General features: G+C 41.6%; 1 protein-coding gene across 3 annotated transcripts in view; it reads left to right on the top strand.

Moving 5' to 3' along the window:
* The window catches only part of SYT5 (synaptotagmin 5), a 395,951-nt gene that overhangs the window by 86,777 nt on the left and 290,950 nt on the right, over positions 1–18,224 (top strand). The gene's annotated exons all lie outside the window — the stretch shown is intronic.

Here is an 18,224-nt window from a genome sequence, read left to right as displayed (position 1 = left end):
TGTATTACCTTTACACTGACCCTGTTTACAGAGTTCCAGTGTATAATGTCACCAGTGATCACTGTATTACCTGTACACAGACACTGCATACTAAGTACAGATCTCCTGTGTATAATGGCACTTATGGTGATATTAGTATTGTTTTTTTTATTACTGATCAGTATTGTAGTATTCACTCACTGTGGTGGTAATATGTTGTCCGGCCATGGTGTGGTGGTATTTGTTCCTTGTATCTGGTATTATTGGTCACCATGTGGTGGTAATATATGGTCTGGACATGGTGCGGTGGCATTTGTTCCTTGTATGTGATATTATTCGGTCACTGTGATGGTAATATGTGGTCTGGACATGGAGTGGTGGTATTTGTTCCTTGATGTGGTATTATTGGTCACTATGTGGTGGTAATATGGTGTCTGGTCATGGTGCGGTGGTATGTGTCCCCTGTATGTGATATTATTGGTCATTTTAAAAATTTAAAAATAAATAAAAATATACTTAAATCGTATTGCATATTTTAACAAATGTTTAATAGGTTAGAGTAGAGTAGGGCCCGGCCAAAAGAGTCTACCTTGTTGTGGTGGCAGGTTTAAAAATCTTTTGGCCAAAACAAAAGCTGATGCCTATATGTGTGATCTGGTGATTGTAACTGTTAATGTGCGATTGGTGAGTGTAGTTTTTCCAAGAGAGAGCGGTGGGACTGTGGACAGTTCGAGAGGTGGAGGCAGGGCAGGGGTGGAGCCTGGGCGGAGTCTCAAGGGGTGGCCTAAAAATTTTGCCTGTATGGGGCCCCAAAATTGCTAGTGGCAGCCCTGGACACCAGGTGAAGGAATTGAACTTGAATGATAAAGTTCTTTAAAGGAATTATTGATCATGGACAAATCTGTCATCCAAGTATTAGACAAAAAAACAAAAAGTATTAGACAAAAAACTAAAGGGGTTGTCTACTAGTTAGACAACCCCTTTTCCGCTAATATATAGCACCATGTAAAATAAAATCAGCATGTAATCATCTATGTGGCCGTTCCAGCAATGTCGCCATTACGTATTGTGCTTTGGGGCTCAAATGCTTCAAGTTTTGCCTTGAGGACCTTGGAAATTGAAACAATTTTTGGAGTCTCATATTGATATAGAAGGTGCCTTATTTACCCTCCAGATAACAACTCGCCACAGGATGAGGTTTGGATATTTTAGCTGCGTAATATAGATTGTTCTTCGATACACGTTCATGAGCAGGGCTCCATGGCGCAATCTGTAATCTATGAGCCATTCACAAGTTTGAAGACTCAAATTTCAAGAATTATTCTAACTTGACATTATTCCATCTTGGCTTAGTTATTAGTATTATTATTTCTAGTAATAATTTCATTAGTAATTCCTGAAAAAGTGAAAATTACGTTCAATAGATGACTTAGACTTACTGTATATGTGACCATAATATTTATGTAGAAACTTTACAGTTTTCGACTTCTAGACATTTCTCAAATCAGGTATTAATGAAAGTCAAAATAAAGCTAGAGAAGCTTGGTCTTTCCTTGAGGACATAATTAAAACTATAGCCTTTGGCCCCTAAGTCAGACAGTGATCGGACAGTTTTGATATTTAAGCTACTTTACATTTAGCTTGAGAGCAAAGTGATTGATCAACAACTGATGAATTGGTCCAACCAGTGGGTCTAGACAGAACCAATACAGATGGTCTTCAAAGCCGGAAGCTATGCACAGTGCTAATGTGCGAGTCTCAGATACCCTATAAATGTCCATATTTTTCTGTGTTCCCGCCATAGATGCCTCATAGCAATCAGTTTTCTACAAAAAGCAATGGACCGTGACTTTTTGTGCCGCCTTATTTCAGTGCCCCCATGTTCTCTAAACCTATGTCAGCAATGTAGGCATTTCAACTGTAGGAGTTAAGACATATTGGACAATTTTTGACCAAATGATAGTTATCTCTTGTTATTCACCCATACCCAGAATTTCTGTGCTTGATTTCTCTATGGGGAGAGTGGAGTAGAAGAAAAAAATTTGGCAAGCCCAAACGCCCGATCCTTATCTTCCCAAACATAATGTATAAGGGGAAGTCAGGAGGCCTCCAAACACATTAGATGGTCAACCGATCTCTCCGATATTGACTTTTATCAAATGTGAATGGGGACCTTAACTGTCTGCCTGTCTGGGGCAGATACATCTTTCCTGCACCTATAAATTCCCCCCATTGGACATCGTTAGCCAATTACATAGCGAAAATGCACAATATCTATATAATGAGGATGAAATATTAAACAGGAATATAAGAAATCTAAACTTCAGAGCCGCTGTCAGGAGCTAGGAACAGCTAATGTAATACTTGAGTGAATAAAGTAAGCAGGAACAGGCCTAGAGACAGCCAGTCTGGATTCTTCAATATTACATTATTCTGTAATAATTACATCAGTCTTTGAGTGGCTAATTCATAGGGGAATTGGCGTTTAGCGTCTGTACTGGCTCTTTTAGAATTGTAATCCGGAGCACAATTTCTCTGCCATGTTCCATTTATTTCATGCCCTCTGTTACTATTGGTACATCATGAAAATCTTTAAATATGTTTTCTTTTCTTATATTCTGATGTCAAAATGTACGGGGAGTACATTATTCCTATATTATCTCTGTACGTGACATATGCTTACGCTGTAGCCTTAGTGATTAGATTACACCTGTACTGTGACATCACTGTGCTCATTATTCTTCTGCAGTAATCTCATTTCGAGTATTAACCCACTATTGTAATATTACTGTGAGCACTTTTCCAGTGTTGTAACATTGCTGTGAGCAATTTCCCCATCATTGTAACATTGCTGTGAGCATTTTCCACATCATTGTAACATTGCTGTGAGCATTTTCCACATCATTGTAACATTGCTGTGAACATTATCCCCGTACTGTAGCAGAAATGTGAGCATTTTGAGAATTATCCCTGCACTGCTATCACTATCACTGTTACATTAATGTGAGTATTTTAAGACCATTGTAACATTACTGTGGGCATTATCCCTGCACTACTGCAGAAATGTGGAAACTGGCGTATTATCCCACAATTGTAATATTATGGTGAACATTATCCCACATACAGTATGTAACATAACTGAGCAGAATCACTGTTCTGCAGAATTGTGTGCATAAACCAACTCTTATGACATTACTGTAAGCATTATCCCACTATTGTAAAATTACTGTGGACATTCTATCCACCAATGTAACATTACTGTTAGCATAATCTTCGTACTGTAGCAGAAATGTGGAAATTGTGAGAATTATCCCATCATTGCAACATTACTGTGAGCATTTCCCCATATTGTAACATTATGATGAGCATTTTCCCCACCATTGTAACATTACTATGAACATTTTCCCATCAATGTAACATTACTGTTATCATTTTCCCCACCATTGTAACATTACTGTGATCATTTTCCCCATTCTATAGCAGAAATGTGGCAATTTTGAGCTTTGTCCCACAATTGTAACATTACATAATCACTTTATTTTAGTACCTTTCTGAGCATTTGGTCACTTTTATAACATTACTGTAAGGATTATCCCACCATTGTAACATTACAGGTAGCAAAATCACTGTATATTAGCAGAATTGTGAGCATAATGCCGCTATTATAACATTACAGTGAGCATTAACCCCTTAACGACCAGAAAAAATTCCAAGTGCTGTAATATTGCAAAAAAAGTGCAATCCCAAACATGTTTTTTGTTTGGCTTTTTAACTAAGTTCACTAAATGCTAAAACTGACCTGCCATTATGATTCTCCAGGTCATTACAAGTTCATAGACACCAAACATGTCTAGGTTCTTTTTTATCTAAGTGTTGAAAAGAAATTCCAAACTTTGTTAAAAAAATTGGGCCATTTTCCGATACCCGTAGAGTCTCCATTTTTCGTGATCTCGGAATGGGTGCGGGCTTATTTTTTGCATGCCGAGCTGTCATTTTTAATGATACCATTTTGGTAGAGATATAATCTTTTGATCGCCCGTTATTGCATTTTAATGCAATATCGCGGTGACCAAAAAACGTAATTCTGGAGTTTTTACAATTTTTCTCGCTATGCCGTTTAACAATCAGATTAATCTTTTTTTTATTGCTAGAGCAGGCGATTCTGAACACGGCGATACCAAATATGTGTATGTTTGATTTTTTTATTGTTTTATTTTGAAGGGGGCAAAAGGGGGGTGATTTGAACTTTAGTTTTTTTATTTTTTTAAAAAAAAATTTAAAACTTTTTTTTCACTTTTGGCATGCTTCAATAGCCTCCATGGGACATAACCCATTCGGCTCTGCTACACACAGGCGATCAGATTGCCTGAATGTAACAGAATACCTTACTTGCCATGAGCGCCGACCACCGGGCGGCGCTCATAGAAATCCAGCACTGACAACCATGTAATGCCAACCCATCGGTGACTCGCGATCACATAACGGGGGTCACTGATGGGCGGATTTCCAGGAAAATTGGCGGAAGTGCATGTTAAATGCCGCTATCAGAGTTTGACAGCGGCATTTAACGGGTTAATAGCCGCAGGTGGATTGTGATTCCACTCGCGGCTGTTCCGGGCACATTTCAGCTATTTAAAGCAGCTGACATGTGCCAGGAAAGATGTTGGCTCACCGCCGAAGCACACATCAAAGGGAGGGAGTCCGACATCGGCATAAATTTACGCCCAATGTCGGAAAGGGGTATTCCCATCTCCAAGATCCTATCCCAATATGTAGAAGACCAAAAAACAAAGTGTAAATCCCATATATATAACAATACAATACTTTATTGGAAAAGGTAATACAATATCACAAAAATGATTAGTTACATGATACAGGGGAAGGGTAAGCAAAAGTATATGTCACACCAGGTCTGAATGAATATGTGAAGAGGTGGGGGAGTGGCAACTACTACACATAGATTACAAAAAGTCACATATGAAATGAGGCCAAAATTTGTGTTGAAATAACAAATAAAGAGTAAAGTCACAAGAGACCAATATCTAGTAGGTATAATAATAACAATATTAGCAGATACCTCCAATTAGAAATGCAATATAGTTTTTCTGATTCGCTCTGTCTCTTTCCTCATGAGCAGTCATTGCAGGACCTTAGGTATCCATGGTTACTACCACTGACATAGTGACAGTTAGTTAGCTAGTTGCTAGTGGTCGTAACCATGGATACCTAAGGTTCTGCAAAGCCTGCACATGAGGTAAGCGACATGGTGAATCAGAACAACTATACTACATTTCTAATTGGAGGTATTTGATAATGTTATTTGTATTACACCTACTACATATTGGGAAATTATATTGGAAATGGAAATCCCCTTTAACCCACCATTGTAACATTTCTGTGATCATTACCCCTGCACTGTTGTGGAATTTTGAGCATTTTCCCACTGTTTTAACATTATGGTAAGCATTATCCCTGCACTGTAGCCAAACAATGAGCATTCTTATAGTACAATAACATCACTGTGTGTATTATTCCTGGACTGCGTGCATAATCATCATACTATAACTGTAATAGTATAACTATTGTGAGGCAGTGACCGGTGTCATATGTAAGGGTTGCTAGGTGTCCCCCAGGATGCACTCAGAAGAAGTGCCTTATGGTCACAGCAGCGTGCCTGTGAGTCACAAGGCAGAGTAAAAGTAAGTTTGAACCTGGTCAAGTTATTTTGATCAAGGAGCTTGTTCAGGAAAACCCGGTATGGGCTTTTATTTTTTAAATGGACTGCAGGAAGGTAGTGGGGTCTGGCCCGTTTCCTCCAGCCCAGATCTTATAAGTGGCCTATGGCCACAGAGTGGAGTGAGGGGAAAAAAAAACCCTGCAGGAAGAGTTTGGGTGTTTCGGGTTTGGTCTTGCAAGTTTTTGGACATTAAACAAGTTTTGTTTTGAAGTTGCTTGGGTCACTGCCTCATCACTGCACAGCGTGCACACCGCTGCGCTACACTATTATAGCATTGTGAGCATTATCCCACTATTATACAATTACAGTGAGCATTTTCCCATCATCTTTTCTGACTAATAGTTTTCTTTTATTTTTTTTGTGCAAATAAAATGGCAAACGCGATCCATGAGTTTTCACACAAAGCCCCAAATTGTCTTTTTTTCTGTGTTTAACTGTTTTGATGGGAATAATCAATTTTTTAGCAAAAGGAAACAAAGTTGCAACGGGAGAAGATTTGCGCCAAACTTTGCGACTTTTTAAAAAAGTCGCTTTTTGGCAATCAGTCTAAAATTTCTGGTAAAGCCAGATGACTTAGAAATCAGAAAACTAACTAGACAACAATAGACAATTTGAAAAAAGGCACAATTTTTGAGAAATTTGTCGCAAACCAAAAAAGTAGCGAGTTTTTCGTGCCAAAAGAACTGGCGGAATTGCAATGATGCATCGGGCCCATTATTCCCAGCGCAATATATAAATAATTCTATTAATAAGGAAACATATACCAATAGTAGACCCAGTATTTTCAGCAAATAAATGCCCGAAGACATAGTGGCACCTAATGCAGTGAAGAATGCGCTGAACCTGTCAATCTTCAATTCACGGCGGCTGGAGAAGATGTCATGGGGAACCTTGTTCTCCTTTACTTTTATTAAACCGTAGGATGCGTTATAGATTTTTTCTTATGCGGACCCTGCATGTCGTTTGCTAAATTCTTATCATAAAGACATTTAAACCAAGGAGCATAAGAATGTCATATAATTGATATGTTCGTTACTCTTTGGTAACCTGCAGAGCTGCGAGATGGAATTTAATAGAATCGTAGCACTTATTCCCAGTAGGTAATGTAGTTATCTCGCAGATTCCCAGACAAAAAGTGTTCTTATGTAAAGCATACAATTATATGGTTTTTCTTTTTTGTGTTATGCCATAAAATGTCCTATAAAAGTCCATATAAGAGCAGCACATTGATGTGAATTACTATTGGAAGAGCGCGTTGTGTTAATCATTGAGCAGTGAGCTCATTGTATCTGAATGATTGGCAGTGACTATCCCGGGGTGCGGTGGAACATGACATTTATCAAGAAGCATTCCAGACTAATTTGTTAAGGGAGCTGCTGACCGAATAAAGATGATCCATTGATGTCACAGCTTCGGGCTGCTTATCATTTGACTTCAGAATCTGTTAATGGAGCAGGAGAAGAAATAGAATTTGACAAACTAATAGGGCATGTTCACACAACAGATTTTTCATGTAAATTTTGGCGTGGAAAATATTCATACTGTTTCCCAATCCAGATAAAATGTGAGCGTATTCTGCCTCCTGTTGATATCTCTGAAAATCTGCACCACAGTTCATAAAGTGTCAGTTTTACCATGGGCGGATTTCAAACAAAAGACGTGACATGTCACTTCTTGGTGTTGATTCAGGAAGGAAACAGGATCAGTGGCCAAAATGGGGCTACTCAGTGTTACACACTTGTTAGGGGTATCCCTGGATCTGCTTCCTTCACCTCCATCTGTTGCCCTCTGCTATGCTCCACATCAGGTTTAACAAGTTGCCCGGTGTGGATCAATGACATCCTCTCCCTAGATCTAATTAAAGCCCATTGGCACACACCTGAGTCTTGGGATTGAGTCTGTAGACATCTATGATTAGCATGCTCCGCCTTCTGTGTTTTACTTACTTCTATCCCTGCTAGATTCCACTTCATCTGTCCTGCTCCGCCTGAGATTCCTAAGTGTGCCAAGTCTTTGCTGCCCATGTGCCTTCTTGATTGCTGCATCAATTCACAGGATCCACCTCACCTGGTGCACTTTACACTCAGCATGCAGATCTGTGTTAAAACAAATTGTAAATTAAATATGATGATCAGCCTTGAATTTCTGACGTGTTTTTTCATTGAATTTTTAAGACTGTAAGAAGTATTGTGTGAACATGCAGAGGTGCAACTTGAAACTCATTGGCCACAATTAAATATACTTAATGGGGCATCTAGCTACCGAGTAATGATTATTATAATTATGTTCCCAAACTTTCACCAGTTTTAGCATGTTAAACTGGCCACACCATGGAATAGTGGCTGCAGAGTTGAATTAAGAGATTCTTCTTTGGTGAAGTTGGCTTTTTCCCCTGCATGACATTGACCAATCATAATCATGAGGCATAATACCAGGTAAAAAAGATCATGCCTTCCCAGAGAGACTTAAAGAAGGTTTTCTGTGTGTGAGATATGTAATGACAGACAGCCCTACTAATCCCACTGCCAGAACCGACTGTGATTATAAGTGGAGCAGAAAAGTTGTGTCATTACCAATACTTCTGTATCTGGAGTTCTAATCCCATGGCACCGTCACACACTGACAGGACTCTGGGAGTGAGAGCTGTAAATGGAAAAGTGTTTGTAAAGACACAGAGCTTCCCGGCACTCATAGTGCAGTGAGATAAGGGCTGAAGATCTAGAAGTGGTTGTCATGACAGAATGCTCTGCTGTACTCTGGTTCCCTGCTTGGAATCATGGTAGGTGCCAACAGTGAGATCAGTGATGAGAGCATGGCTGTGTGTCATTACATGTCTCACACAGAGACAGCCGGGTCTGATATTCTCTAGGGGCGTGTTATTTTTTTTCCCTACTTATGATTCGTCAACATCATGCTGGGGAAAAAGTACAGGCCCCAGAGAAAAAGTCTCTGCTAACCTCCCCTTGGTATAGTTGTAAATTATAACCTGAACTTTCAATTTTTTCTGCTTTGCAGCCACTATTCCATGATGTGGCTAGTGGAACATGCTTAAACTGGTGAAATGTCACTAGTCTGAGTCTGTTAAATTTACCACATCATGGAATAATGGCTGCAAAGAGGAATAATACATAGTTTTGATTTCTATGGCCCATCGGGCACCAAGGCCTCGGTGTGACTGTGGGTCACCCTCCCAGGGCTGTGGGGTACTCGGTACCGGGCCGGTCTCTCAGATGGGAATGTCACAGCAGCGGTGACCCGGTCCGTGGCCCTGGGCGCCCATGTAAAATCGGTTGAGTTGGGAATAAAGTTTATAAGTGATTCGTGACGCCACCTGTGGTGTTCGGCAAGGGAGGTGTTAAGCTGATGCTGCGGTGCAGATCCTCTGGGACAGATGGTGGGGTGCAGCAGTGGTGTTATAGCCCTCCACAGGCAGGGCTGTAGTCCCAGGGCAGTGTAGCGGAATGTTTAGGAAGAGGGTGCAGTGTTTGGCACAGAGATGTAGCAGTGCTGATGATGTTGCAAGAAGGAGGCAAGGACACAACAGGGTGCAGTTTCTTTGCCTTTACTTGGCAAACGCAGTCCAGGGTCCTGGTTACAGATGGCACAGGAGCAGGCTAGCCTGGAAGCAACTCAGGGATCTCTCTATCAGATGGGTTGTGTAGTCTCCTTCCTAACGCTGGCTTGAGGTACATCCAGTACTATGTTACACTGACGTTCCTCCTTCTTATCTTTTCTTAGAACTACCTCGTATGGCAGACAGCTGTAGCCCTCTATCTCTCTTGGTTCACCAGTCGCCATTGTGCCTCCGAGTCTTAGTTGGGAATAGAGCATTTACAGATTCCTACTCCTCTGGTTTCTGTTGCAGGACCTTCAGTATCCATACAACCGTGGAGACCAGGCTCCAGATCATGCGCTCTCACCGGGAGGGAGCTCTCTTTCTTCAGCTCAACCTCCAGCTTCTCTCCACGCATCTACCCTCATGGCCCTCCTCACACTAACTATTTCCCCCCTGGCCTCTCAGAGCGCGCTCCTCCCCCAATCCTGGTTCAGAGCTCCCTCTGCTGGCCTGAAGTGGGAACTGTGTTGCATGAAAATGATTAACTGTCAGAGAGACCCTTCCTTGCTTCCAAGCATGACATCACCCTCCCTGGAGGAAGGCAATGCCATTGTGGTGGCCATACTCCTGGGGGCGCCACATTTGCATCTCTGAATCCACCTAGTTATGCCCTTGGTTGTATACATGTAAAGCTGAATTGACACAATGTCCTATTTTTTGATGTTGTAAGATGCCCAAGAGAGGTAGTCATGGGTGAGCTTCGGTCCCCACTCCTTCTGGCATCCTACAGACAAGGTGTGTCCCAGTCCTGCTATACTGCGGTGTATGTGGTACTTCCCACTTACTTCTGGCCTGCAGGCCGTTTCTGACTCCAGGAATCCTTCCTCTGGAACCAGATCAGCAATTAATCCAGGAGACAGGAGGTTCATAAAAACCAAACTTTTGCTTTGTGAATGGCAGTCTGTACACTATTTACAAGCAGATGCAAAGGATAAAGACCAACAGGCTGTCATCTTTCCCACAGGTACCAGATACAACTTTGGCCCTGGTTCTCAGCATAGGTGGCATGTCCCTGTCTCTGGCTTTCCTAGCCCTAAGGAATCTTCCTCACCTCTATCAGTATATCAGGATTGCAATACCTTCCATCCCATGTAGTCTGACTCCATCTTTCCCTGTAGCTTCTCAAGCTGAGTGTGCCTCTGTTCCCCAACGTCCATTTTGAGGTTGCCCCAGGTCATTAGATGGAATCACAGGGAAGGATATTTGTGGCAATCCACTGCCCTGAGTATTAGACCCACGCTGTCCCTAGCACCCTCCTAGGCCTGCAACTTTACTCACTGCTGCTCACACACTAACTGCCCTTTCACTTCTTAAACCTGCTACCAACTCTCAGTTCGCCCTCCCAAACTGGGCCGGCCACTACAGTTAGGGTACCGTCACACTTGGCGATGCACCAGTGATCCCGACAACGATATGACCTAGTAGGGATTACTGGTGCGTCACTACGTGGTCGCTGGTGAGATGTCAAACAGTCAGATCTCAACAGCGACGCAGCAGCGATACGGAACGATACGACGGTTGTTGGGACCCTGTCTCTCAGACCTGTAGTACTGAGGTTGTTCGTCGTTGTCCCTGTCAAACACAGTGATACATGCTGGCCAGCAGGACACCAGCAATCAAAAAATGGCCCAGGACATTCGAGCACGATCAGCAACATCGCAGCATGGGCCTGATCGCCGCTATGTGTCACACGTAGCGAGATTGCAGGCGAGATCGCTGTTGCATCACAAAATCGGTGACATAATGGCGATCTCGCTAGCGATCTCGCTATGTGAGATGGGGGCTTTAAACCTCTCCCAGCTAACTGCAGACCCAGGGGGTATCATACCTTGTTCAAATCCATGATTATCAAATACTTTAAACCCTTGAGTGCCAGGCAGCAATCCATCAGCTCCCACCACTGTTACAATATGACAATTAAAATTTACTCATATACTCATTTAGTTGCACATGAGTCGTGACTTTTTCTTATACTTTTAGTAGCATGTCATGAGATTTTGGCCATGGAATCTGTTGGATCAGCCAAGTTATTTCTCAACCGCCTCTGCCGCAGTAATGATGTAGTTAGGCACTGACAAGGGGTTACAAATTGTACCCTGCAGATGACAAAACATGGATTGCCATTTGTGTTAATCAACCTTACGAACATAAATTTTCTAGTACTAAAAATAAGTGTTTCTCTTTACCACAGAAAAGCAACTTGGAGACATTTTCATGACTCTTGGCTTCTTATTCAATCTCTTCAGACAATATACTGTACAGAATAAAAAGTAAAAAACCTATCCTTCACTACATCCTCTGAAGCTAATTAAGAGCAAAATGTCTGAAATCTTTGTCTCATCAACTAATATACAATTATGTATAACTGCCGGAATGTCCTGATGCATTTTTACAACAGTTTTAGAAGTAGAGTTCAGCAAAAAGATTTGCAGGACAATAATTCAGTAGTCACTTTGGTAGATCATGGACGCTAGGTCGGTTGTCCACCTCTTACCTGCCAGCATCCATAGCGCCTTTTCTGAGAAGTAGGCGCAGTGCGTCCCACTGCGACAATGGCCTACTAATCAGAAGAGACACCAGGAATGTCGTCAGGTAGGAGGGGAGTCACAGGACTAACAACGAGGAAGCTCAACCAAGTTACTGCAAATCTTTTTGCACAGCTCTAGCTGGAAATCATTTTACAATGACCAAAGGACTAAAAACTATCTCTAGTTATCTTGAAAAAAAAAAAAAAAATAGAAATGTTGAAAATCAACATCTACTTTCATTAAAAGCACTCGTCTTCTAAATTCATTAATATCCACATCACTTATTATATCGCCTGAGTATGTCACCAGACAGTCCTTGAGAGAGTCCTCATTCATTCATTTGGTTTGTTTACTTCTAAGTGTTGGTACTTTTATCACTAATTAAGGGTTTGTTCAGACAGCAATAATTTCAAGCAAAAAAAGAAGAAAAAATGTATGAAAAAATAGAGCCCGCATACCATTAGTAGTAAACTAATGCACAGATGCATAAATACACTATGTGGCCAATATACGAACATATACATATACGATGTGGATATATTTTTTCTTGTGTAGTATATATAAGGGGGGTTGGCCCCATTTAGTGCTCAGCACCCTTATCCACTCATCTTTCCCATGCAAGGTTTTAATTGCGAACTGCACCTGGTTTCCTTTTCACTCCCCAATCACATCAGGTTGGTTCGGCACATGAAGAGGTAGGACATACTGTATAGTGGTTAGGGACCATCCATATTACAAAGTGACCTTGATGTAGTTGAATGGCTTTAGTGCTCTTTGATCAAAAAACGCTAAGGACCTTACGTTTTTACCATTTACAGTAATATTGGAGCATTAATTTCAGTCTGTCTGCTGGCCGTTTGCTCAACAGATATAATTCTGATGCAATAATAACCAGTGTGCCTGTGTACAGACCAGACTAGTGCATGTTTGTCCTGTTGTTGAGTGTGGACCCACTCCACTGCGAATCGAAGAGAGCCTGGAGGGGCATAACTAAGCAACTACCTGGTTCTTCATTAGAGCCCCTGATGGTGTGGTTAGACTTAAACCACAGGTGGTCGCCAGGTACCACTCCAGGACAGACCCGGAGCCCCAGCAGCTGACCCCAAGGGGACAGGGATGAATGTATGGACTCGGAGTAGCATGGAGATCAGGAACAGGATCATGGCCTAAACAGATTGGAGCTGATTTACATAGAGCTGATTTAGGATTATCGGACAGACTCTGGGACCACGCAGGAGTGGAGGGCACATTATGACAGGACGGGTTCTGGGATAGGCTTCGGGTACGAACGGGATGGGTTCAAGAACAAGGACCTGACAACGGACTTGGCAGCTTGAAGATTTACTAAACACTAATCTTGCTCAGGCACTTCCCTACAGGGGAAGGTGCCTTAAATACTTAATACCTCCCAGCTATAGGCTGGGGACACATCAGGAGTGCATGCGCTACCCTTTTAAGAACCTGGAAGAGAGCACTTCCTAAGTGTGCTGCCAGGAGACGCTGGTCCTGGGACACATTGAGGTCCATAGAGAGCCAGTGCAGGGGATGCGGCTGGTCAGCCATGGCGGTATGTCAGCATCCCTGGTGTGGAGAGGAGGAAATAGCGTACAGGGACAGTGTTTATAACAAGCATCTCCTGTTACACGGATGAGCACTTGGAGCTGCACATGTATGCAATGACCTAAGTTTCAATCCATCTGAACCCGGCCTTATGCCTTATTCACATGTCCGATATTTTCACATACGAGAAAAACGGACCGATTATTCTGATGAGAGTTTTATCAGAGCTTGATCAGTGTGTGGTTTGAGGGTCATACGATTTTCTCATACAAGGAGAAATTTAAAAAACAATTTTTGGGGAGTCTGTGAAAATGTCATCCAAGTGTGGTCCAAATTTTTAACAAACCCATTGACTTGCATTGCTGATTTTGATGATTTTGATATGATCATTGGATCAAAATGAGACATGTCTCTGCAATTTTCTGTGGACCACTCGATCCGAGGAAAAAATCACACATGAATGGCCCCATAAACTATCCCAGGTAAGAATGATAGTACTCGTACGCCAAAATTGGACGTCTGAATGAGCCCTAAGGTTGAGCTTCAAAAAAGAGATTGATGGCACGGTATAGTGCAACAGCACACCATAAAAGCACAACAAAATGCTTGCAGGAGAGGCTAAAAAGTCCTAAATCTTCATTTCAGATGGCAGTTAAGAGTCTTAACTTCTTATCCAGGATTATTCAGTGTATGTCATATGTGGATCCTGACTCGGCCATATACCCTAATATGTGACATTTTAGAAGCGGCCACCAGCATGGTGGCTCAGTGGTTAGCAATGTCGATTTGCAGCCCTGGGTTCAAATTCAACCAAGAGCAACATCTGAATGGAGTTTACAAGTTCTCCACAAGTTTATGTGGATTTTCTTTGGGTACTATGGCTTCATCCCAATCTTTAGAGACATACTGATAGGGATGTAGATTATGAGCCCTTCTGGGAACAGTGATGATAATGACTGGAATATGTTGGAAAACCCATGAAAAGGCCACCCCTAATCTTGACCAGATTTTCCTTGAACCCCATATTTATCTGACATTTTAGGTGGTCGTCTCAAGGTGATTTCATTATATATGTGAGATACAGAAAATCTGGTCTAAATAAAGTGGTTGTCTTCACAAAGAGATGGTCTTTTACTGTACTTGTGTATATAAACCCTATACACTAAACATACAGTAAGTGTTCTACAAATCAGGACTAATGAAGAGGGCAAACAAGTAAGATTCTACCTCTAGCAAAGTGAGCCTGCTAGACAGTGTACCTGATATGGGGGCACTGTGTCTGACTCCTCAAAGAGGCGATATAAAAGGGCATGTGTATTTTTTATGTAGTGTACTTAATTTTTGTTTCGGAAAGTTGGAGGATGATACAATGCACTGTAAAGTATATGTGTAACAATATAAGGTGTGTACAGTATATAAATATAATGTAAGGCATATACACTATATAAATACACAATAATATAAGGTGTGTATGGTATACAAATGCATAATATGAGGCATGTAAAGTCTATAAATGTAGTACTGTAATAAGGCGTGTACAGTATATAAATGCATAATATGATGCATGTAAAGTATATAAATGTAGTAATAAAGGTAGGTACAGTATATAAATGTAAAAATGGAAAGCATGTAAACACATAATATAAAGTGTGTACAGTACATAAACACATAATAATGGGCATGTAAAATATACAAGTGTAGACATATAAGGTGTGTACAGTATATAAATGTAATAATATGCATGTAAAATGTATAAATATAATAATATAAGGTGTGCACAGTATATAAACACATATAAGGTGTGTACAGTCAGTGATGTAACTAGAGTCCAATGGGCCCCAGTGCAAAATTTGGACCTGGGCCCCCAATATGTTGATCAGATGTATGGGCCCTTGTAGCGTTCTAAATTTTGTAAAGACGTGTTTGCCCCCAACCCTTTTCATTATGTAGTAATGTCACCATCCTGTCCTATTGTCCCCCATCCTGGTACATATGTCCCTTATCCTGGTACATATGTCCCACATCATGGGCCCCTTCCTCGTATATACAGTGGGAAAAATAAGTATTTGATACACTGACGATTTTTTAAGTTTTCCCACCTACAAAGAATGGAGAGGTCTTTAATTTTTGTTGTGGGTACAGTTCAAATGTGAGAGACAGAATCTTAAAAAAAATCCAGAAAATCGCATTGTATGATGTTTACATAATTAATTTGCATTTTATTGCATGAAATAAGTATTTGATACAATAGAAAAACAAAACTTAATATTTGTTACAGAATCCTCTGTTTGCAATTACCGAGGTCAGACGTTTCCTGTCATTCTTGACCAAGTTTGCACTCACCGCAGCAGGGATTTTGTCTCTTCTCCAGATCTTTCAGGCTTCGGGTCTGTCTCTGGGCAACATGGAGTTTCAACTTCCTCCAAAGATTTTCTGTTGGGTTCTGCTCTGTAGACTGGCTAGGCCACTCCAGGACCTTGAAATGTTTCTCACGGAGACACTCCTCAGTTGCCGTGGTTGTGTGTTTCGGGTCATTGTCATGCTGAAAGACCCAGCCACAACCCATCTGCAATGCTCTTACTGAGGGAAGGAGAATATTGGCCAAAATCTCACGATATATGGCCCCATCCATCCTCCCTTCAATACAGTGAGATCGTTCTGTCCCATTTACAGAAAAGCACCCCCAAAGTATGATGTTCCCCCCACTATGCTTCACAGTTGTGATGGTGTTTTTGGGGTTGTACTCATGCTTTTTCTGTCTCCAAACATGGGAGTAGAGTTGACACAAAAAAGTTCTATTTTGGTCTCATCTGACCACATGACTTTCTCGCATGCCTCCTCTGGATCATGCAGATGGTCATTGGCAAACTTCAAATGGACCTGGACATGTACTAGCGTGAGCAGGGGAACCTTACGTGCCCTGCAGGATTGTGATCCATGACGAAGTTAGTGTTACTAATGGTAATGTTTGAGACTGTGGTCCCTACTCTCTTCATGCCATTAGCTAGGTCCTCCCGTGTAGTTCTGGGTTGATTCCTGACCTTTCTCAGAATCATCCTTACCCCACAAGGTGAGGTCCTGTATGGAGCCAACGACCAAGGAAGATGGACGGTCATCTTGTGTTTCTTCCATTTTCTAATAATTGTGAAAAGAGTTGTTGCCTTCTCACCAAGCTGCATGCCTATTGTCCTGTAGCTCATCCCTTCCTTGAGTAGGTCTACATTTTTGTCCTTGGTGTCCTTAGACAGCTCTTTGTTCTTGGCCATGGTGGACCAGTTAGAGTGTGATTGAGTGTGTGGACAGGTGTCTTTATACAGATAATGAGTTCAAGCAGGTGCAATTATTACAGGTAATGAGTTCAGTGTTCTTAAGGAAAAACTAACTGGTCTGTGAAATCCAGAATTTTTGCTGGTTGGTAGGTGATCAAATACTTATTTCATGCAATTAAATCATCTAAAAATCATACAATGTGATATTCTGTTTTTTATTTTTAGATTCTGTCTCTCACAGTTGAAGTGTACCTATGATAAAAATTACAGATCTCTCCATTGTTTGTAGGTGGGAAAACTTGCAAAATCGGCAGTGTATCAAATACTTATTTTCCGCACTGAAATTTCCCCCATCCTGGTATATATGTCCTCCATCCGTGTATGTACAGTACAGACCAAAAGTCTGGACACACCTTCTCATTCAAAGAGTTTTCTTTATTTTCATGACTATGAAAATTGTAGATTCACTCTGAAGGCATCAAAACTATGAATTAACACATGTGGGATTATATAATTAACAAAAAAAGTGTGAAACAACTGTAAATATGTCTTATATTCTAGGTTCTTCAAAGTAGCCACCTAAGCCACCTATTGCTTTGATTTTTTTGCACACTCTTGGCATTCTCTTGATGAACTTCAAGAGGTAGTCACCGGAAATGGTCTTCCAACAGTCTTGAAGGCGTTCCCAGAGATGCTTAGTACTTGTTGGCCCTTGTGCCTTCACTCTGCGGTGCAGCTCACCCCAAACCATCTCAATTGGGTTCAGGTCTGGTGACTGTGGAGGCCAGGTCATCTGGCGTAGCACCCCATCACTCTCGTTCTTGGTCAAATAGCCCTTACACAGCCTGGAGGTGTGTTTGGAGTCATTGTCCTGGTGAAAAATAAATGATGGTCCAACTAAACGTAAACCGGATGGAATAGCATGCGGCTGCAAGATGCTGTGGTAGCCATGCTGGTTCAGTATGCCTTCAATTTTGAATAAATCCCCAACAGTGTCACCAGCAAAGCACCCCCACACCATCACACCTCCTCCTCCATGCTTCACGGTGGGAACCGGGCATGTTGAGTCCATCCGTTCACCTTTCCTGCGTTGCACAAAGACACGGTGGTTGAAACAAAAGATCTAAAATTTGGACTCATCAGACCAAAGCACAGATTTCCACTGGTCTAATGTCCATTCCTTGTGTTCTTTAGCCCAAAGAAGTCTCTTCTGCTTGTTGCCAGTCTATAGCAGTGGTTTCCTAGCAGCTATTTTACCATGAAGGCCTGCTGCACAAAGTCTTCTCTTAACAGTTATTGTAGAGATGTGTCTGCTGCTAGAACTCTGTGTGGCATTGACCTGGTGTTATGATTCGGTCACCGAGGAGGAAAACAAGACCAAGCTAAGCCACAGAAAACCAGAGAGGTTGGTAACTAAGTGGATTGCAGACCCCTGATCCTATCCACACAACTAGCAGCAGCCGTGGAGCGTACCTATGATGATTCTAGATGCCTCGACACAGCTGGAGGACTAAATAAGCCTAAAGCAAGAAAAG

This window comes from Dendrobates tinctorius, unplaced genomic scaffold (genome assembly GCF_039654945.1).
Source record: "Dendrobates tinctorius isolate UK_male_01 unplaced genomic scaffold, ASM3965494v1 ptg000028l, whole genome shotgun sequence".
Taxonomy (NCBI): domain Eukaryota; kingdom Metazoa; phylum Chordata; class Amphibia; order Anura; family Dendrobatidae; genus Dendrobates; species Dendrobates tinctorius.
The sequence above is the reverse complement of the archived record's forward strand: the minus strand, read 5'-3'. Positions and strand labels throughout refer to the sequence as shown.